The 23,673-nt window shown below is 38.8% G+C and overlaps 1 protein-coding gene across 4 annotated transcripts in view; it reads left to right on the top strand.

Moving 5' to 3' along the window:
• Nucleotides 1-23,673, top strand: part of RAB9B (RAB9B, member RAS oncogene family) — an 86,074-nt gene that overhangs the window by 36,938 nt on the left and 25,463 nt on the right. For 2 of the 4 annotated variants that reach the window (XM_045383428.3, XM_045383426.3), the window contains exon 2: nt 21,439-21,507. The exons of the other annotated variants lie outside the window; for them this stretch is intronic. The gene's annotated coding sequence lies outside the window, so the exon portion shown is untranslated. The remainder of the gene's footprint in view (nt 1-21,438; nt 21,508-23,673) is intronic. 4 annotated transcript variants of the gene reach the window in all.

The following is a 23,673-nucleotide window of genomic DNA, read 5'->3' as shown; positions in this document are numbered from 1 at the left end:
ACACACATAGAACCTCCAGCCCATTCAGATAAAACCTTACACAAATCTCTGACTCACTCAGATTAAAAAAAAATAAGGCTCAACATATAAATGCCTTTGTCCTTTATATAAACAACAGACTCCCAGGAAAAAGTTTCTTCTCCTTTTATAGACATTAATACAATAAACTCCAATGGGTTCCAGTGTACACTTTCCTTTCCTTTTTAGACTGTAAATCCAGCCTCTATGAATCATCACTTCAACTCCTGATAAGTCCCAGACCAAATTGAAAACCCCTATAAATTATCACTTCAACTCCTGATTAGTCCCGAACCAAAGTCACGGGCCAAACTGAATCATACTTTCTCCAAGACAACCCACAGACTAAACACATTCCTTCCTTTTCCCAATCCATAGAAACCCAGACCCAAACCTGGGATAATGGATAACCCATTCGGGTCCCACTCTCCACTGCAAAAATCTTTCTTCTTTCACTTATTAAACTTTAACTCTAACCTCCCCCTTGTATCCATGCTCCTTAATTCTCTTAGACATGAAACAAAAAACTCTAAATACTATCTCAAACAATAAAACACTACTACATATTTTAATACATGAATGAAACTACAACACTGATAATATCAGGATTTTAATATTTTCCACTGTGGTATCCCAGAAGAAATATTAGCTCACTAGTTGTTGCTGAGGCACTAGAAGAAAGTTAGCACAAGTCTCAAAGTCAAACCTATCTTAGTTGGAATCCTGGTTTTACCACTTAATAGCTATGTGGTCTTAGGCAATTTACTGAACATTTCTAAGCCTCAATTTCCTCATCTGTAAAATAGTGGCAGTAATACCTATCATATGAGGTTATCATGAAGTATCAAATGAAGTATCAATAAGATAATTTGTTTCAGTTCAATTTGTGTACTGAATACCTTTTTAAAAATATGTTAAAGTGTCTGACATGGTGCTAAGGTACACAATAATATAGTTACCCATTGTTTAATGTTTAACTGTTATCATTCCTAAACCTTGGCCTCATTTTCTAGGAGCTGATAACCAAGGTTTTTGGTTTTGCTTACTTGTTTGTTTTATGCCTAAGGAGACCCCCTCACTACCAGATAATGAGGGTCCTTTATAATTGTGTTAAATGGAAAGCCTAACTTTTTGTCACCATCTCACCAACAGAATCACTCTGGTTGGATTTTTCACCCAGAAAGAATACTAGTGGAAAAGAATTCTTGACCATGTGAGATCATGGGGCAAAAAGACATTCACCTTTAATAGTAATTTTAAAATTCACATATAATAATTATGAGTTATCTTTTTTTCGTTATAAGGAAAAGATTTTTTTAAAAACATAATGTCCAATATTGGTGTGGATTCAAAAAAATGGACACACCCATACATTACATTCTGTTGGTGATTAAACTGATACAAGCATTCTGGAGAACAATTAGGTGACATTCATCAAAAACAACTTACTAAGTCTCTTTGAGTCTCAGTTTTCTTATCTGTAAAATGGGAACAGCCATGCCTACTACACAGGGGTCTCATCAGGAACTGAGAAAAGTCTGAGATTTTTACCCTACTTGCAAGTTAACAAGTCATCTGGTGACAGTTTGATGGATGCTGGTAGAAGACATGAGACTCCTGGTGGGGCACAGTAGCTCACACCTGTAATGCCAACACTTTGGGAGGCTGAGGCAAATGGATCACTTGAGCTCATGAATTCAAGACCAACCTAAGCAACCTGGCAAAACCCCATATCTACCAAAAATTTTAAAATTTCTAGAGGATCGTTTGAACCTTGGAGGTTGAAGCTGCAGTGAGCTGAGATCACACTACTGCACTCCAGCCTGGGTGACAGAGTGATACCCCGTCTCAAAAAAAATGAGACTCCCCAGCCAGTGAAGAAAGTTTATTACTCATAGCTATGGAAGTAACCAGAATATCAGCATTTTTACACTAGTTCCCAGAGCTCCAATTTCCAAAGGACAAGGTAAAGAGGTTCAGATGGCATCTATATGCATTACAGGATAACATGTTGCATTATAGGAGACAAACCCTGAATTTAGAGAACCTTAATGTTTCACAATGGGCAGCAATATGCCTACCCTTTTGCCTCAGTTAAAGACATAATGTTTATCATACTAAACAAAAAGCATGCCTGCTTTCTGATCCTGATGGAGAAACTAGCTCTATCTTCTAAGGCCATTTGCTCTACAAATATTTTTGTAAAGATAATACAAAACAAAAGACATTTAGCTCCTTGTTTGAAAAAACATGCAGAGACTCAAGAGCATTATGCAGAATTGTCTCCCAACAATATCTGCTCTTCATTTTTACACAATCTTAGCTTCTGGTAAATTTCCCCATAAGTATACCGCTCCATCAGCCTCTCTGACTACTCTCACTGACAGAGACTGGGACTAAATCTGTTCAATTTGTCTCATAGAACATTTAATTAAGGCTGCCACCAACAGGATTCCAAGCAGCAGGATGAGGGCAACCTGCAGTCTTGACTTCAACCGTGCCCCTCAGAATTCCAAACCCAATCAGCTAAACAAATCCTTTAAACGACCTTAGAAAGCCAAATGGCTTTCCCCTTAAGTTTCTGTGTTGACCTTTCCACTTTGCCTAGAGTATTAATACAAGTACAGCAGGATATATTAGTAATTTCACAGAGTTACTGTTGTCCTTTAGGAGGAATTCTAGGGCAGGTCTATCTTCTATAACAACCCTGACCAATAAGTTGAACTTTACCCGAATGACTTCCAGGGCCAATGTGGTGTCATTTATCACTTTAGCTAAAGCCAAGGACAAATTTTATACCACAATTTCTAACTGAAAGGCTCTCATTGTAGAGAAAATTATCCACAGGATGCACATAATTAGCAAGTCAGTTATCCCTCCAGCAAACTCCTCTGAGTAATCAAGTTACTCTCATTTTGGAGCAATATCTGCAGTGTTCTGAAGGCTACATTATCCACTGGTGACGTTTCCCTAAACACTTGGTTTCTTTTGCCAAAAAGGATGAACTATCGTTAGATTTCAAATTGTCTGGAATGCTGAGATTCTTTTCAAGAGCCACAATAGTGTGGCTGGAGTCAGTTGGTTGGACTAGAACAGCAGTACCATAATGTGAAAAACGTGTCAATAGAGGTGAGGTACCATTGATAGTCTTGAGGTGGGGCCAAAGGTTCGATGTAGCTAATCCAGAAATGGGCAGGGCCCTATCCTAGGTATCCTCCCTCACCATGAAGCAACTAGGTCAACTTTTGGCAGGGATCACAAGTATGTCATGCAGTGGTGTCCTCTGCAATACGAACATCAAGTCCTTTACTTTGTGCCCAGTCTCTGATGGTACATGTGATACAGGCAGCATTTCTGGCAATCTGGTCAGTGCAGACCTGAACAGCAGCTTGATTACAGTCAGTCTCATCAGAAAATGAGCCTTCACATGACATCTACTTGTGTGACTCTGACAGTGTGGTCAGTAGCTGCAAATAGTTTCCACAGCTTTCAGTCCCAAAGAGGGAAGTCTTTAATCTGTCTGTCTCTAGTTTTCCAAGTGGCAGACCAAACAGCTAGGCCATTGACAACAGTAAAAATATAACAATGTTCATCAAGAACAGTATTGGCCAGAGTATGAGAATGACCTTGAGTTCTGTCCTTTAAGTAGAGTGGCCGTGTCCGTTTTCAGCTCTGTATAGCAGAAACTGAAGTTGAACAGTTGTCACAGACGAGTGGACACCGTTGGTTTCAGATTATTGTAAGTATAAGTGAATCAGGCCCAGCAATTTGGGAAAGCTATGTGAATTGAGAATTCCATGGAACCAGTGGCTTTGCTTCAGATGGCAGAGTGAGGAATAAATTTTCCCCCTCAGGGATAGCTGCCATTCTGTCATGTAAAGCCACGATGCTGCTGGAGCTAGGCTGGCTGCATTTTTGAATTCACCTTTTCTATTTGAAAAGTGAGGCTCGTTGAGTTTTCCTCACCTTATTAGTCATTGAGTCTAAGTTGACTCACCCCAAAGTGGAAATATCAATCTGGATAGTCACAAGGCCTCCTTGGGTCAGGTGTTCAATTTTGACAAGAGCCCAATAGTAAGCTAATAGCTACTTTTCAAAAGAGGCGTGTGTGGTAGCTTTATCAGGGGAACAGTGGGTTCAAAGCCCCAAAGGATAATAGGTTGCCTCCCTTTGCCAGATGATCTGATTGGAAAAATAATCAGTCACAGAGGCTTGTAGCTTAAAGGGGTCATTAGGATTGTGAGGACCCAAAGATAGAGAGCATGGCACAGCTTACTGAAAAGATTCCAATTCAGCCTTTTGACTAGGGACCCACTCAAAGGATGCTGATTTGAAGGATAGCTAATATGAAGGACCAAGCAGAATGCCCAAGAGAGACACATACTGTCTTCAATACCCAAAGAGTCAAAGAAGGTTTTTTTCTCTGATGCCTGGGGCTTAAGAAAAAACAGCTTTTTCTTGATTGCCAGAGGGATTAAGCATTGTGAATCTGCCCACATTGTCCCAAGAAACTTCATTTGGCAAGTAGACCCCTACATTTCTTTGGAGTTTACTAGCCTTTCTATTTGCAAAGGTGTGATAACACCAAAGTCAGAGCTATTGAGACTGAGGCGTCTGACTTAGCAATCAACAGGACATCATCTATAGCATGAAAACTATGGACTTCAGAGGGTAGAGGCACCATGCTAAATCCTGACCTATTCGCTGGCGTCAAATGGCAGGGAAGTTTAGGTATCCCTAGAGGAAGACTACAAATACATGTTTGAGGTTTTGCTACATGAATGCAAACTTTTCTTGATCTTGGATCTTTGATGCCTCTTGCTCTATCCAGAGCAAGTCATTGGCAATGTTCAAAACAGTACACTAAGTGGCATAATTCCATGTAATGAATTCAACTACAGTCACAAACTGAATCTGATGGGTAATAATTCACTGTAGGCTTCCTGCTTCTGTTAGTCTTTTTCACTTGCCATACAAGACTGTTGTGTTGAAATATTGTATCTTTTACTACCTCTGCTGCCTTTAGGTATTAGTCAAGACAATTCCTCTTCTTCCAGGGATTCTATACTGTCTTTGTTGGACGGCACAGTAGGGGAAGAAAGCAATTAAAGTGTCTCACTACCACTTCTCTACATGTAGCTCTTTACAATTTAGAGAATCCCCACTTATGAGACAAAGAAGTACAAGAATATAGTTCATTAATTCCTACTATACATTCAGATGCAGAAACAGCATCATAGTATATTGAACTGGCCTAAAGGGTCCCACCTAGAAGCTGATATTGCTTTTCTGGCCCCAATGCAAACCCTGCTTAAACCCTATTACCTGAATCTGGGCACATTTTCCTTCCACAGGTTCAGGTTGAATAGTGACTTCAGCACCCATATCCAGTAAAACCATTGAAGTTCGAGTCCTTCCCCTCCCCCAAATTCCCCAGAATATTCAGATGAGTGTCTATGACCTTTTATCCCCCTTGGAATCAGTCACATTTCTGTTTTTATTTTTAAAACAGTTGAGATTGGGGTGCATGGGGAGGGATCAGATGGCATGTAAGGAAAGAGAAGCCCTGTGTCATTCAACAAGGCTTTGCATTAACTTTTAGTTTTTATTGGCATGGCAGCAACTCATGACTCAACCAAATGAATTTCCAATGTTTTCAATTTGTCTAATGCTTTATATTGAGTAGCAAGTCCCTCATAACTGACACCATTTATTTTAGCCTCAAGAACAGCAGCCACAGACATAGCAACAGACACATTGCTTTCTGGTTTGGACTGTGAGATTTACATCCTCTGGCTGACCTAGGCTTCACTTAAACAACAGCAAATTGCCTTAAAGTCAGCTTTAATCCAGGACATCTAGAGCACCATTGCCATAACATCTTCTAAGTTTGGGGCCAATTTCACTATTAGAGTGAAGAGAATTTTCTAAAACAGCAGGGCTGGTCACCAGAATTTATCTAGATTTATTTGGATCAATTTTTCATTCTCCAGTGGATCACCTTCATCAACATCATGAACCCAATCCAGGCCAATAAGATCCTGACTACTAGTAAATACCTCATCTATGGTTTTCCATGGGAGTTTGGTTGTCTCAAGGAAATCTCTCAGAGAGTACCTAAATGTTCTTATAAGCAGCCAGGTTATAAGGTTGAATTGATAGGCTGAAGGAGCGGTTGACCTGTAAGATGGCCCAGCTATTGCTTTTCTTCCTTAACAAGCATTACATTGCCCACAAACCCAATCTCCTAAGTGAAGCAGTCAACATTTTAAAAAATCACCTGGTTTTGTAGCAGGACAAGCCGCAGACAAAAACCCCTCAGACACCGAGTTAAAGAAGGAAGGGCTTTATTCAGCCGGGAGCTTCGACAAGACTCACATCTCCAATAACTGAGCTCCCCAAGTAAGCAATTCCTGTCCCTTTTAAGGGCTCACAACTCTAAGGGGGTCCACGTGAGAGGGTCGTGATCGACTGAGCAAGCAGGGGGTACGTGACTGGGGCTGCATGCACTGGTAATTAGAATGGAACAGAACAGGACAGGGATTTTCACAGTGCTTTTCTATACAGTATCTGTAATCTATAGCTAACATAACTAATTAGGTTGGGGTCAATCTTTAACTATCAGGCCCAGGGTGTGGCACCGGGCTGTCTGCTTGTGGATTTCATTTCTGCCTTTTGGTTTTTATTTCTTCTTTCTCTGAAGGCAGAAACTGGGCATAAGACAATATGGGGGTGGTCTCCTCCCTTAGTTTAGTTTGTACCCACAGTGGTTTTCTAACTGTTGTCTAAAAAGGGCAAGAACTTATGCCCATCCAGGTTGCATCTTAGTGCTGATGGTTATAGTGGAGTGGGCCTTAGGGTAACCACCAGATTAATGAAGACATCCCTTTTGCATAGGAGAGTTAGTAACAACCAGACCACTATTCACGCAGAGGTCTTTAAACTCACTTTCCAATTATCAGCCTATAATCACCTCCCCAATGTCTCACAGGAAATAAAGTAACGAACCATTTATTGCATGGTTGACTATAAAATTTGGTCAACAAGCTGCTACTGATTCACATAGATTTGCCCCCAAATCCCATTTATTAGCCTATAAGGCCCTCATTCTTCCTCTTATAGAAAATCTTGTCTCTATCAGCATCATTGCCAACTCATCACCACCTCATCATCAAAACTGTTAAGAACTGTGAATAACTATGAAACTTAGTTTGCCACAGTTTTATAGATGCTGGTAAACTATGTAGTACTCCTAGGGTAGAGACAAAGGACTGTTTATTACTAAGGCAATAGCAGTAGTCAGAGTATCAGCATTTCATGTTGGTTTTTCAAGCCTCTGTTCCTACAGGGTAACAGGAAGAGGGAAAAATGACACTTTCACACTCACTGGGTCGCATTAAAAGGAAAAAAATCTAAGCTTAGGGAACACAAAATTTTTATGCCTGTCTTTTGCTTCAGAGGGAATCACTATTTCTGTGTTCTAAGGCTATAAGCAAATTGGGCTTTCTTCCTTTGGAAGATACCTTCCCTATCTTGTAAGGTTGTTTCCTATACAAATATTAAAGGAGTTATTAAGAAATTATTTTAGGCAGATAGAGAGGATAACGGATCCTTGGTAAGGCTTTTTTTTTTTTTTTTCCTTTTAAACCAGCTCCAGAAACATTTCTTGTCTAGCAGAAAAACTGCTTGATGGGCCAGGCCGGCAAGCTTTGATATGCAAATACAGGCCATTAGAAACTGAGTCCATCCAATATGGCGATTCCCACCTTCTTCTTGTCACCACTTGTGCCTAGCATCACAGCCACCCCCAGATATCCCCACATGTGTAGAATATCATGGCACCCTGCATTGGCATATTAAAAGGCTAGGGTGGGAGGGACAGTTTTTTTGCGGGCTACATGAATGACATACCTAGTCAAACCAATCCCCTGGACCCTATGTAAATCAGACACCGCCTCCTCCAGCCTCCTAATATAACCGTTTTCTGCCACACTCTGGCTTTCCTCTCTCTGCTTGGAGCCCCCCTCCCTCTGTCTCTGTACAGGGAGCCTCTTTCTTTCTTGCCTATTAAACTCTCCACTCCTTAAAATCACTCCACGTATATCCATGTTGTTTTATTTAAATCAGCGTGAGACAAAGGATCCTGGTGTTCCTCCAGTCATGTGAGCCGTATCATAAAAATCCTTGAAAAGATAGTCCAGAACAAAGGGCAATCGGTGTTTTGTTTGTAAGACATGCAGGAACAAGAAAAACTCATGGAGAACTGTCTCCCAACATGATATTTTCAGGGTCAAACAGTAAAATGTAGACTACAAATGCTATACATGTTGTAGTTGCTTGATACATAACATCTAAATCTTAGATAAATTTGCATCTACAAATGTTTCAAATGGGTATGAGAGAAAGAGGAGTTCTTTTGAATCTGCAGAAAATCCATGCTATTTCTGATAGTTAAAATGTTTTCTTAAAAGAAAAATAGGCAAATTGAACAATTTAGTGTGGTTTTTGCAAAATGTATTTCTAAGAGGTCTGTGTTATAGAATAGGTTATAAAATTGCAAATAATAAAATAAAACAACTTTTTGGTGCCTGTTTCTTGGCACAGGGAGTTGAATGACAAAGCTGTTGGCACCTAAGGAAAATCCCTCTTATCTTATTGAACAGGTGACAAACAAGGATAAAATACTTGTGATGTGCATGCATGCATTTGGTGTAAATAAAGGTTTTTATCAATCCTTTCCCTGCTACTCTGAAGTCACTAGACCTAGGTAATGAGGCTGATTACTTAGGGAAAGGAAAAACAGCATCACAGATCATAAAGTAGAAAAAAGTAACATATGACCCAAATAAATTCTCATCTGACAGGAAGAGGAAATAGAAAGCTCTTCCACTGCTGCAAATTATTTAAAAGTGAACCTAACATCCCAGTAGCAATGAGCACGCCTAGTGCCTAGATCATGGTTTCCAAAACCATTCTCCGTAACAAAGCACTAAAAAAATCCCACAATGATGAGGGTATCTCAAGGAGATATAAAGGCCAACTGAAAGAGTTCCCCATAACCAAAGCTGGAGCAATTTAAACAACAGAATAAAATGTATTATTGGATTATAACTCTAAGTATAAAATAAGTAGGTGTTCATACTGCCATAAATAAATGGATGAATAAATAGTCTCCATGCAGAAGAATCCAAATATTTTATGTAGATACTCTCAAGGAGGTGAAGCATAGCTCTCAATTATCTAAGTGTGGGCTGTGCATAGTGACTTCCTTCCAAACAGTAGAGTATGAAAAGAGGGTAAAAAGTATTCCTTTATAGTGAAGAAACCTGACACATACTACCTCAACCTGGTGATCAAGGTTGACATCAACAGGAATAAGTCATGTTGATAGTATGTACCTTTAATATAATGTAATGAAAATGGTATTTACCACTGTGACCTTCTCCCCAAAACACGTAACCCCAATCTAATCATGAGAAAGACACTGGACACATCTCACTTGAGAGACATTCTAAAAAATCCCTTACCAGTACTCCATTAAGCTGTCAACTTCATAAAGAACAAGGAAAATTTGAGAAATATCACAAACAAGAGAAGCCCAACATTTAGACTTGACAACTCAATGTATTGTGGTATCTTGAATGAGGTCCTGGAACAGAAAAACAATATTAGATAAAAACTATGAAAATATGAATAAAGTAAAGGACTTTATTTCATAATAATATATCGATATTGGTTCATTAATTGTGACAAATATAACATACTAATGTAAGATGTTAAAATAGGGAAAACTGGGTGCAGAGTATACAGGAACTCTCTGTGCTAGCTTTGCAATTTTTCTGAAAATATAAAACTTTTAAAATAAAAAGCTTATATTTTATAATAACACACTTCATAATCTTGGCCAACAGCGCTCCCTCTGCCTGAAATGTCTTTCCTATTATATTTGTCTATTAAAAATTGTACTTATCTTTCAGGTTCTCTCCATGAAGCTTTCTTTGACCTACACAGTCAGACATTCAGACGTTTTCATTTCCCTCTTCCCAGCTTCCAAAGCACTTTGCTTGTACTTTTCACATGCTAGTCATTATATTCTGCCTTCTACTATAGTTATTTATGTGAATCTCTTAGCTTGCCTATTGGCTTGTAAGTTTCTGGACAGAAGGGAGTGGATCTTTAATTCTGCAAACATTTATTTAACTTTCAGTACATTCCAGGAACTCTGTTAGGGTCTGAAGGCTACAAAGATGAGTGGGATTCCCCCTCCTCTTAAGGAACTCACGATCTGAAGGGGGAGACAGAATGCATACTCTTATAATATAAATCACACTCTGATAAGTGTTGTAGGGAACTAAGGTATTATGTGCCTTTCATGTACCGGGCACTTTACATGCTTTCCTTTCTTTAATCCTCACAACAACCTGCATGATAAGCATTACAATTATGTTTTATAAATGAGGAAGTTAAGACTATGAGAGGCCAAATAACTTGCAGAATATCAGGGATTCAAACCAGGTGTACTGATGTCCAAAGCCTATACTCTTTTCATTTTACCATTATTTAACACAATGCCTGGTATCTAGTAGGTGTTCAATAAGTATCTGTTGAAAAATGACTAGAGCACTGGTGGTATTCACTAGCCTCAAATTATACATATGAAATATACACATTATATGGAATAATTTAAAGAGATACAAACAAGAAGTTTACATTTTAGTCCCTACTTGTTAATTCTCCACTGCAATTCTCAACTGATTCTTCACTACCCAATCTGGCCTTTTAATTATTGATAACTTACCTTGCAGTCTTCTAGGCTCCTTATGTAAATAACTCTGAATCGCTGAACAGCTGTGATCCTTTACATCATTAAATAATGGTTTTCCACAGCTCTTCCCTTCAACAAAGCTCTGAAGGCTTGGTGAAGTCAACTGAAGAGTTATAAGCAACAGTTAAGAATCCTTTCCTTTATTTTACTCACTGGACACTCATCCAACAAACATTTATTTAACAACTCAAATGTGGCATATACTCTACTAAGAGCCATCAGGAAAACAAAATTTGATTAATGGAATGCTTATCAAGCTGTTATTTTAGCTAGTTTTCTTTTTTTATTTTTTTATTATACTTTAAGTTCTAGGGTATATGTGCACAACGTGCAGGTTTGTTACATATGTATACATGTGCCATGTTGGTGTGCTGCACCCGTTAACTCGTCATTTACATTAGGTATATTTCCTAAGGCTATCCCCCCTCCCTCCACCCCACAACAGTCCCCAGTGTGTGATGTTCCCCATCCTGTGTCCAAGTGTTCTCATTGTTCAGTTCCCACCTATGAGTGAGAACATGTGGTATTTGGTTTTCTGTCCTTGTGATAGTTTGCTCAGAATGATGGTTTCTAGCTTCATCCATGTCCCTGTCCCTACAAAGGACATGAACTCATCCTTTTTTATGACTGCATAGTATTCCATGGTGTATATGTGCCACATTTTCTTAATCAGCCTATTATTGATGGACATTTGGATTGGTTCCAAGTCTTTGCTATTGTGAATAGTGCTGCAATAAGCATATGTGTGCATGTGTCTTTATAGCAGCATGATTTATAATTCTTTGGGTATATGCCCAGTAATGGGATGGCTGGGTCAAATAGTATTTCTAGTTCTAGATCCTTAAGGAATCGCCACACTGTCTTCCACAATGGTTGAACTAGTTTACAGTTCCACCAATAGTGTAAAAGCGTTCCTATTTCTCCACATCCTCTCCAGCACCTGTTGTTTCCTGACTTTTTAATGATTGCCATTCTAACTGGTGTGAGATGGTATCTCATTGTGGTTTTGATTTGCATTTCTCTGATGGCGAGTGATGATGAGCATTTTTTCATGTGTCTGTTGGCTGCATAAATGTCTTCTTTTGAGAAGTGTCTGTTCATATCCTTTGCGCACTTTTTGATGGAGTTGTTTGATTTTTTCTTGTAAATTTGTTTAAGTTCTTTGTAGATTCTGGATATTAACCCTTTGTCAGATGGGTAGATTGTAAAAATTTTCTCCCATTCTGTAGGTTGCCTGTTGACTCTGATGGTAGTTTCTTTTGCTGTGCAGAAGCTCTTTAGTTTAATTAGATCCCATTTGTCTATTTTGGCTTTTGTTGCCATCGCTTTTGGTGTTTTAGTCAAGAAGTCCTTGCCCATGCCTATGACCTGAATGGTATTGCCTAGGTTTTCTTCTAGGGTTTTTATGGTTTTAGGTCTAACATTTAAGTCTTTAATCCATCTTGAATTAATTTTTGTATAAGGTGTAAGGAAGGGATCCAGTTTCAGCTTTCTACATATGGCTAGCCAGTTTTCCCAGCACCATTTATTGAATAGGGAATCCTTTCCCCATTTCTTGTTTTTGTCAGGTCTGTCAAAGATCAGATGGTGGTAGATGTGTGGTATTATTTCCAAGGGCTCTATTCTGTTCCATTGATCTATATCTCTGTTTTGGTACCAGTACCATGCTGTTTTGGTTACTGTAGCCTTGTAGTGTAGTTTGAAGTCAGGTAGCATGATGCCTCTAGCTTTGTTCTTTTGGCTTAGGATTGTCTTGGCAACGCAGGGTCTTTTTTGGTTCCATATGAACTTCAAAGTAGTTTTTTCCAATTCTGTGAAGCAAGTCATTGGTAGCTTGATGGGGATGGCATTGAATCTATAAATTACCATGGGCAGTATGGCCATTTTCACAATATTGTTTCTTCCTATCCATGAGCATGGAATTTTCTTCCATTTGTTTGTGTCCTCTTTTACTTCATTGAGCAGTGGTTCTCCTTGAAAAGGTCATTCACATCCCTTGTAAGTTGGATTCCTAGGTATTTTATTCTCTTTGAAGCAATTGTGAATGGGAGTTCACTCATGATTTGGCTCTCTGTTTGTCTGTTATTGGTGTATAGGAATGCTTGTGATTTTTGCACATTGATTTTGTATCCTGAGACTTTACTGAAGTTGCTTATCAGCTTGAGGAGATTTTGGGCTGAGACAATGGGATTTTCTAAATATACAATTATGTCATCTGCAAACAGGGACAATTTGACTTCCTCTCTTCCTATTGGAATATGCTGTATTGCTTTCTCTTGCTTGATTGCCCTGGCCAGAACTTCCAACACTATGTTGAATAGGAGTGGTGAGAGAGGGCATCTTTGTCCTGTGCCAGTTTTCAAAGGGAATGCTTCCAGTTTTTGCCCATTCAGTATGATATTGGCTGTGAGTTTGTCATAAATAGCTCTTATTATTTTGAGATACGTCCCATCAATACCTAGTTTATTGAGAGTTTTTAGCATGAAAGGCTGTTGAATTTTGTCGAAGACCATTTCCGCATCTATTGAGATAATCATGCGGTTTTTGTCTTTGATTCTGTTTATATGATGGATTACATTTAATGATTTGCATATGTTGAACCAGCCTTGCATCCTAGGGATGAAACCAACTTGATCGTGGTGCATAAGCTTTTTGATATGCTGCCGGATTCGGTTTGCCAGTATTTTATTGAGGATTTTTGCATCGATATTCATCAGGGATATTGGTCTAAAATTCTCTTTTTTGTTGTATCTCTGGCAGGCTTTGGTATCAGGATGATGTTGGCCTCATAAAATGAATTAGGGAGGATTCCTTCTTTTTATATTGATTGGAATAGTTTCAGAAGGAATGGTACTAGCTCCTCTTTGTACCTCTGGTAGAATTCTGCTGTGAATCCGTCTGGTCCTGGACTTTTTTTGGTTGGTAGGCTATTAATTACTGCCTCAAATTCAGAACCTGTTATTGGTCTATTCAGGGATTCCACTTCTTGCTGGTTTAGTCTTGGGAGGGTGTGTGTGTCCAGGAATTTATCCATTTCTTCTGGATTTTTTTTTATTATTATACTTTAAGTTCTAGAGTACATATGCATAACGTGCAGGTTTGTTACATATGTATACTTGTGCCATGTTGCTGTGCTGCACCCATCAACTCGTCAGCACCCATCAACTCATCATTTACATCAGGTATAACTCCCAATGCAATCCCTCCTCCCTCCCCCCTCCCCATGATAGGCCCCGGTGTGTGATATTCCCCTTCCCGAGGCCAAGTGATCTCATTGTTCAGTTCCCACCTATGAGTGAGAACATGCGGTGTTTGGTTTTCTGTTCTTGCGATAGTTTGCTGAGAATGATGGTTTCCAGCTGCATCCATGTCCCTACAAAGGACACAAACTCATCTTTTTTTATGGCTGCATAGTATTCCATGGTGTATATGTGCCACATTTTCTTAATCCAGTCTGTCACTGATGGACATTTGGGTTGATTCCGAGTCTTTGCTATTGTGAATAGTGCCGCAATAAACATACGTGTGCATGTGTCTTTATAGCAGCATGATTTATAATCCTTTGGGTATATACCCAGTAATGGGATGGCTGGGTCATATGGTACTTCTAGTTCTAGATCCTTGAGGAATTGCCATACTGTTTTCCATAATGATTGAACTAGTTTACAATCCCACCAACAGTGTAAAAGTGTTCCTATTTCTCCACATCCTCTCCAGCACCTGTTGTTTCCTGACTTTTTAATGATTGCCATTCTAACTGGTGTGAGATGGTAACTCATTGTGGTTTTGATTTGCATTTCTCTGATGGCCAGTGATGATGAGCATTTTTTCATGTGTCTGTTGGCTGTATGAATATCTTCTTTTGAGAAATGTCTGTTCATATCCTTTTGTGTAGAGGTGTTTATAGTATTCTCTGATGATAGTTTGTATTTCTGTGGAATCGGTGGTGATATCACCTTTATCACTTTTTATTGTGTCTATTTGATTCTTCTCTCTTTTCTTCTTTATTAGTCTTGCTAGCGGTCTATCAATTTTGTTGCTGTTTTCGAAAAATCAGCTCCTGGATTCACTGATTTTTTGAAGGATTTTTTGTGTCTCTGTCTCCTTCAGTTCTGCTCTGATCTTAGTTATTTCTTGCCTCTGCTAGCTTTTGAATATGTTTGCTCTTGCTTCTCTAGCTCTTTTAATTGTGGTGTTAGGGTGTCAATTTTATATCTTTCCTGCTTTCTCTTGTGGGCATTAAGTGCTATAAATTTCCCTCTATACACTGCTTTATATGTGTCCCAGAGATTCTGGTGTTGTGTCTTTGTTCTCATTGGTTTCAGAAAACATGCTAGTTTTCTTCAGACCTTAAAACCCTGCAGTAACAACTTCATTAGTCATCAGGGAAATGTAAATTAAATATATGACTAGATACCACTGCATACTCAATAAAATGCCTAAAATCAAAAACTGACAAAACCATGTGTTGGCAAGGAAGTGGAAAACTGGAACTCTCATACACTGCACAAGGGAGTGAAAATTTGAACAACCACTTTGGAGAACTGTTTGGCAGTATCTATTAAGGCTAAGAATACACATATCCAGTGACCCAGCAATTCCATTCCTGAGTATATACCTAAAAGAAATGAGTGTATTTGTGCACCAGAAGACATGTACAAGAAAGTTTATAGTCATACTATTCATGGTAGCCCCAAAATGGAAACAATTCAACAATACAATGGATAAATAAATAGTAGTATATTCATGCAACAGAATGGCAATAAGAATAACTAACTGTCATTCAGGGAGCAATGCGAATCTCACAAAAATAACAGTAAGAGAAAGAAATCAAACACAGAAGAGTACATGGTATTTTATTCCATTCACACAAAGTCCAAAAACAGCCAAAACCAATCAATGGTGTTAGAAATGAGGATTGTGCTGTCTATGGCCATACCACTCTGAACGCACCCAGTCTCATCTGATCTCAGAAGCTAAGCAGCGTCAGACCTGGTTAGTACTTGGATGGGAGAAATGAGGATTGTGGCTACTATTAGATGAAGTAGTTAAGGAGCATGGGCACACTGGAGAGCTTCTAGGGTGCTGGTAATATTCTTTTTCTTGATTTGGTGTGGATTACACAGTTGTGTTCACTTTGTAAAAATGCAATTTGTATGTATGTTATACTTCAATAAAAAATAAAGCTTACAAACAGAACTCTGCATCATATTCCATTCTTTTAGTAATGTCTCCTAAGCTTACCTGATTATAAGAATTGCTTGGGGCCCTTGTTTAAAAACGTAAATTTCCAGTCCTGTTCCCAGACCTGCTGAATCAGAATCTATGGGCATGGGAGAGTGCAGAGAATCATCATTTAAAAAACAATCTTCTGAATGTATTCTTGGTATGAGGCAAGTTTTATAAACCTTGCTCTATAATGTTCAAGAATGCTTTGACTTACTGAAACTTTCATATTTGCTTGCCAGTGCTGAGTTCTGATGTCTAACTCCCCAGTGCTTTGTAGGCACAAACTGTCTAGAAGGTCCTTTAGAGAGCCTTAATTTCAATCTTCTTCTTTTAGAGTAGGAACAGAGACCCATGTTAATTTTTAACTTACCCAAGATTATAATAAAAATGTCAAAAAGACAAGAGGTGTGGCAAGAAGGCTTATTATGGTTTTGTATTCAAAGTAATAAAAGATCCAATTTATGAAGAATGCACGTGCCCCTGAAAAGATCTATAGCAGAGAAAGTAATGTCTTCCTCCAATATGTAAAGAAAGATCAGGGACTGGGGAGAGATTTTCAAATGTCTTAGGAAAGAGAAGTAATCAGAATGACCTATGAAATCAAGTGGTTAACATTAGTATGATAAAGGATTGGAAACACTGAGATAAAGTCATACCATCAATCCAGTTTACACTAAACCAAAAAATTAAAGATGCCCATAAAATCGATAGGATTTATGTGAAAGAAATAACAAGTCTTGCAAAGTGCACTGAAAATTGTCATCATTTCCAACCATGCTGTGTCAAGAATGTAAATTAAATTCTTAAAAGACTGGGAACTTGGAAGAGGTTTATGTAAGCTGAGCAAATTCCTGCTCTTAGAAGAATTAGAAATAAGAGGAATGATTGATGACATATAAGCCCTGTTTATGTCTCAACATGTCAGAGCAGGATGTGTGTGTGGGGGGGTGGGTATTTAACGTACGCTGGGTGGCGGTTATGTAAAGAGTATTCTTAGGGGAAAAATAAAGCAAAAGACTCTAAAGAGAAAACAGATCTAATCTTCTGTAGAACCAAATAATGAAAGATACTGTACAGCTACGGGTAAAGAAGGAAAGAATGAATATGACCCGAATAACATATTATACATATTATCTACAGATGTCCTAGAGCTGCGGTTTTCAAACTTTAGTGGGTATCAGCATCATCAAGGCCCTTAGGAGTTTCTGAAAAATAAAGATTTTTGTGCCCCTCTCCCAGGGATCCTGATTTAGCAGGTCAATGTAGGGCACCGGAACCTGTATTTTAACAAAGACACTTCCCCGCCCCCCTACCCCCACATACGTATATCATGCCAAGGAGTTTCTGTTGCACACTGAAGTTCTCAAACTATTAATACTAAACCATGCTATAGCCTGTGGAGGATGGTGAAACTATGGCTAGAGAGAAATTTCCAATTGTCCCTGTATCCACCTCCTCCACATTCAAAGTCCTGGGAAGGAGCTAAACATCTAAGTCATGTGGCTGAACCTAGGTCATGTGCCTGTAGTTGGGAGAAGGGAGTAGGAATGTCTGGCTCCTCTTGGTCTCTGTAGTGGCAGGCAGGGCCTTTTCTTCCATCACGATGTATGCAATGGGCTGGGTGTGGTGGCTCATGCTTGTAATCCCAGCACTTTGGGAGGCCAAGGCGGGCGGATCACCTGAGGCTGGGAGTTCAAGACCAGCCTGACCAACATGGAGAAACCTCGTCTCTATTAAAAATACAAAATTAGCCGGGCGTGGTGGCACATACCTGTAATCCCAGCTACTCAGAAGGCCAAGTGAGGCAGGAGAATCGCTTGAACCCAGGAGGTGGAGGTTGCAGTGAACCAAGATCATACCGTTGTACTTCAGCCTGGGCAACAAGAGCAAAACTCCGTCTCAAAAAAAAAAAAAAAATGCAATGGACAAGTCCTCCAAATTGGAAAGGGGTTCACATACTATGCAACCATTTTAAAAAGGCAGATATTTAACACAAGACAACACTGTGAAAACTTGATCAAGTTGTTGAAGAGAAGAAGAGTCCCTAGGCTAGGTGGCCATTTTGAGAACAGTAAATATTAGTATTTTGAGATCAGTGGACCAAGAATTGATTTAACGCTCAAACTCTCTGAGACTCAGAGAGGTTAGGATGACATGCTTAAGGTCACTTACTAGAAAGTGGCAGACCAGGATTAGCCAGACTCTGTGGAGGAAGGAGGATTTCAGTTGGGCCTCAAAGTAAAAGGAAAATTGAAAACCGCAGAGAAGAATATGGGACTGGGGTGAGGAGAGAAATCCAGGGTTGGGGCACCTTATGATTACAAGAATGAGGTAGGACTAATAAGGTGTGTTTAGAAAAAATTGAATAGCTCAGTTTAGCTTGACTGGAATACTTGTACAGTGAAGAAGCAGGGGGAGATAAAAAATAGACAGAAGCCAGATCCTAGAGGGCCTTGGATGAATGTTTTGGGAAGAATAAACTGGTCAGAGTGTATCAGATTGCTTGGATCTGGATGCAGGGATACCACCAAAGTGGGAAAAAAAAAGGAAACAAATTCATATAGTGTATTGAAGCCACAGTCCTAGAGTCAGAAGGTCCTCGGGCATGTTACTTAAACTCTCTTAGCCTCATATTTGCAAATCTGTAAGACAGGGTTAATAGTAATATCTACCTCATAACGTTGTGGTGAGAATTAACTGAGATAATGGATGTGAAGGCTAATGAGTGTATTAGTCAGAGTGGTAGCAAAAAAACAGATAGCACATTCATATGAGACAATTTAGGAAAATTTAATAAAAGGACTATTATGAAATACGTGGGTAGGGCATAGGAAAATCACGAGGGATGGTAGAGGACCCCAGATGAATAATGGTGAAGTTATTACTACTGCTAGTCCTGTAGGAGGGAGGAGAGGACGTGGGCAAAGTTAGTTGATGAGAGGTGGAGATATTGTGAGAGTCATCTATTAAATATTGTGAGTTTAGCCATCCCGCAGAGACCCTGCAGGGAGTGAGCTGGGTGACTAAACACCCTGACCTTTGCCTTCCTTTCACAGATCTCCTGCCAGGACTTCTCAAAGATGGAACCCAACAGAAAGCCAGGTTATAAGAAAGACCCTCCAAAAGCCGGAGAAGGGGGTCTGAGCCAGAGTCACAGCTGCTTTAACCCATATCCATTCACCTAAAAATCACCCACACTGAACCATATTTCCTCAGTGTCATAAAACTTTTTTTTTTTTTTTTACCATTGATCCTGACACACTGCAAGGGACTAACATCTCATTCCCTTTTTTAAAAATAACTGTATGTGAATAACTGTATTCACATACCATAAAATTCACTCTTTAAAAGTGTATAATTCAGTTGCTTTTAGTACGTTCGCTGAGTCTAATTTCAGAATATTTTCTCAACTCTCCTGGGGAAAAATAAATATCCATTAGGGTCACTCCAATTTCTTCTTGCAGCCCCTGGCAACCACTAATCTAGTTTTTGTTGCCGTATAATTACCTATTTTGAACATTTCACATAAATAGAACTATTTTGTGACTGGATTCTTTTACTTAGCTTAATGTTTTCAAAGTTGATCCATGTTGTAGCATGTATCAGTATTTCATTCTTTTTCTGGCTGAATAATACTCTGTTGTATGGATACACAGTAGACTTCCCTTATCTGGAGGGGATATATTCCAAGCCTCCCAGTGGACGCCTGAAACCTCGATGGTACCGAACTCAATTGCCATCAGTCAGAACATGTTTCTATTGATGTCTTCCACCCACAAATTTAATGAATTTTCCACTTTAACTAAGCCCTTAACAGGCATTGTGGCCATAACTTTTGCAGTTTGAGGTGTGACAGCAAAACTAGCATAAATTTCTTTTTCCTTCTTCACAATTTCACAGATAGAAGATTCATTCCTACCATAGATTTTAGCAATCTCAGCATACAATCTTTTTTCTTTCTTTATTAAGACAAGAACTTTTACCTTTTGAGTCAAAAGAGGCACTTGATGGCTTCTCTTTAGCATATCTGAATCAGCATTACTACTCTTGCATTTTGGAGCCATTATTAAGTAAAATAAGGATGACTTGAACATAAGTTCTATGATGCCTGAGATGACCAAGTGACTAGCAGGTAGGTAACATATAGTGTGGAGACGCTAGACAAAGGAATGATTCATGTCCCAGGCAGGACAGAGTGGGATGATGCCAGATTTCATCACACTCAGAATGGTATGCAATTTAAAACATATGAATTGCTTATTTCTAGAATTTTCCATTTACTATTTTCAGACTGAAGTTTACCACAGATAACTGCAGCCACGGAAAGCAAGACCACAGATAAGGGGGCACTGCTTACCACATTTTGTTTATCCATTCACCAATTGATAGACATGTTGTTTTCATCTTTTGGCTATTGTTAACAAATGCTGCTATTTATCTCCGTGTACAACTCTTGCGTGTACATGTTTTCATTTCTCTTGGCTGTATATCAAGGAATGGAATTGCCGGGTCACATTTTGAGAAATTGCCAAACTGTTTTCCAAAACAGTTGCTCCATTTACAATCTCATCAGCAGTTATGAAGTTTCTCACTTCTTCACATCAGTGTCAGCACTTGTTATTGTCTGTATCTTAGCCATCCTAAGTAGCCATCCTTAACCATGAGGAGTGAAGTGATATCTCATTATTGTTTGATTTACATTTCTCTGTTGACAAATGATGTTGCACATCTTTTTATATGCTTGTTAACTTTTGTATACTTTGGAGAAATGTCTGTTCAGATCTTTTAACCATTTTTAATTGGGTCAGTCTTCTTTTTATTGTACTGTTACAAGAGTTCTTTATATATTTTGTATACAAGTCCTTTATGAGATCAATGATTCACAAACGTTTTCTCTTATTCTGGAGGCTGTCTCTTTTCTTGATGATGTACCTTGAAACACAAAAGTCTTATATTTTGATGTCTCATTTTTCTATTTTTTTCTTTTGTTGCTTGTGCTTTTGTGTTATGTCTAAAAAAATATTTCTTAATACAAGGTCACAAACGTTTACTCCTATGGTTTTTTTTCCTAAGGGTTTTAAAGTTTTAGCTCTTACATTTAGGCCTATGACTCATCTGAGTTAATTTTCATTATGTGGTGTGAGAAAGAGATTCCCCAACTAGTGGCTGCAAGTCAGCTTCCCTGTCTCTCAGCTTCAAGACTTTTCTTCCTGGTAGCCAGCCAGCTTTTTTTCCTGGTAGATTCCTGTTACACACAATGGGCTTTTTCTCACTACTAACACTAAATCTCTTTTTCATAACTTACTTTGTCAAAATATGACTCAACTAAAACCTGATGACCTTGGGTTTTCGTTTTGTTTTTTCAGAGAAATGAAAGAAAAATCGCTGAAGCCGATTGGGGCTGCAGTACATCCTTCCAACTTGGAGGAGAAACGGTAATAAAACAGCTTACTGCTGCCACCTGCCGTCAAGCATGGTTCAGACAACAACTGTGGCCCCGGAAGTTAGTTGCCAGGCTTAGCCAACTTAATTACTTTGGGAATAGGGTAAGCAGTAGGAGTGAGTAAAAGGTGCTGGTTAGGAACTATGTTGAATTGGCTAGCACCAGCCCAAATAAAGTAGGCAATAGCGCCTTACCTCCAAAGAATTATCACAGCAAGGGAACGCTGGTCCAGTAAGAAGAGATCTTGAGGTGTTTTTGTTTTTGTTTTCTTTTTTCAATATAATCCAGAAGTCTAGATTTTTTAAATGTGAACTTTCCCAATTTTTAACTGACAATATAAATATATGTAAGGGTTGTCAGATCAAGCAAAGCAAGTCTCTAGGATAACACTTTGCAACATCTCTTTCTTCTGAAACAGTCCCAAGGACTGTTTTAATAAATATGGGAGTCAAAATTAAAAGCTACTTGCTCTGATGAAGTTCAAGTGACATTAGTGTTGGCCCAGCATCTTCAGGCTGTCTGACTTATTTTGCAACTGAAGACCCGGGCTTCGTTTGGGGTAGAGACCAAGTCTTCTGCACCTTTGTATCCCCATCAGTGAGTGTATTTCCCAGGGGAAGCAGATGCTCAGTCAACACAAGATAGATGAACAGGTTTGTGTTTTGGCCCTGCCACAGTACAGCTATATGACCTTGGGTGAATCAGTTAGCTTCTCTGAGTGCCCATTTCATCATCTATAAAATGTGAGTTATGAGGCTCTTTTTTGGTGAAAGTGGTCTTTTTTCAAAGGTGACTGGATAATGGAATGTTTACATTCTCCAGGAAGAGATTATTGAGCATACACTGGGTTAACTGTAGCCAAGAGGTCTTCAGATTTCAAGAAACCAAATGCCATGCTAAAAAGAACCCTTATGAAAATCAACCTCACAATAATTTGACACAGACTGAAAGTTGAAGTGCTTCAACTTGAACATAAATTAGGGTAAATTGGATGATTAAGGTTAAGTCCACAACTTTGCCTTCATTCACTATTCAAAACCTTCTGCCTAATTAATTTTATAAAATGTGAGCATTTTAGTCTTTAAAATGCCATAAATTGTGGCAATTATGAAGGGCAAGTGTCAAGATGGAAAGATGAGTGAGTTGCAAACCAGATGCAATGTCCCCCAAAATTACCTGATCGTAAACACTCATGTTGCTTGGGGCCTTGTTAAAACACAAATTCCCAGGCACCATGCCTCAAGATTACGATTTAGTAGGTCAGAGTGGATAGAATTTGTTTTATCCATATTTCACAAGTCCCCTGGTGATTCATATGATCAGACAAATTTGGAGAACTCTGAAGAGGACTTGATTTCTCATCTTGAGTCTAGACTAGTAACATAAATTTGTAGAAGTTCTCTGAGTTTCCTTGTCTGTGATAAAACGAGAATCTGAATTACCAAATTTAGCTTTGATTATCAGGTTTTAAGGTTCCTTTAAGATCTAAAAATCTATATGCTGGCCAGGTGTGGTGGATCACGCCTGTAATCCCAGCACTTTGGGAAGCCGAGGTGGGCAGATCACAAGGTCAGGCGATTGAGACCATCCTGGCCAACATTGTGAAATCCCATCTCTACTAAAAACACAAAAATTAGCCGGATGTGGTGGCTCGCACCTGTAGTCACAGCTACTCCGGAGGCTGAGGCAGGCAAATTGCTTGAACCTGGGAGGCAGAGGTTGCAGTGAGCCGAGATCATGCCACTGCACTGCACTCCAGTTTGAAGACAGAGCAAGACTCTGTCTCAAAAAAAAAAAAAAAGATATACCGTGTTCATAAATCATATATCAGAAAAAAGACCAGCATACTCATTCCCTCATCCCTTTTATTCCTACAGTTTCAGAAGCCTCACATCTCTAAAAAAGGACCAGTCTCATATTATTGAATTTTGACCAGTCTCATATTATTGAAGGCTTCTATTTAGACTTTTAATGCTTTTTCAGAAAGATTATAAATTCAGAAAGTCTAGTCCTAATTCCCAACATAAACTGACAATATTAAAGAAAATGAAATTTATTAGACAACTTTAAATTTGTGTCTTATTACTAAACTATAGACAGTAAAGAATATTACTGGTTACATTTTAAATCTTTTATTTCATAAATATATTACATTATG

Source organism: Macaca fascicularis, chromosome X (genome assembly GCF_037993035.2).
Source record: "Macaca fascicularis isolate 582-1 chromosome X, T2T-MFA8v1.1".
Lineage (NCBI taxonomy): Eukaryota > Metazoa > Chordata > Mammalia > Primates > Cercopithecidae > Macaca > Macaca fascicularis.
This window is presented reverse-complemented; position numbering and strand designations above follow the sequence as displayed.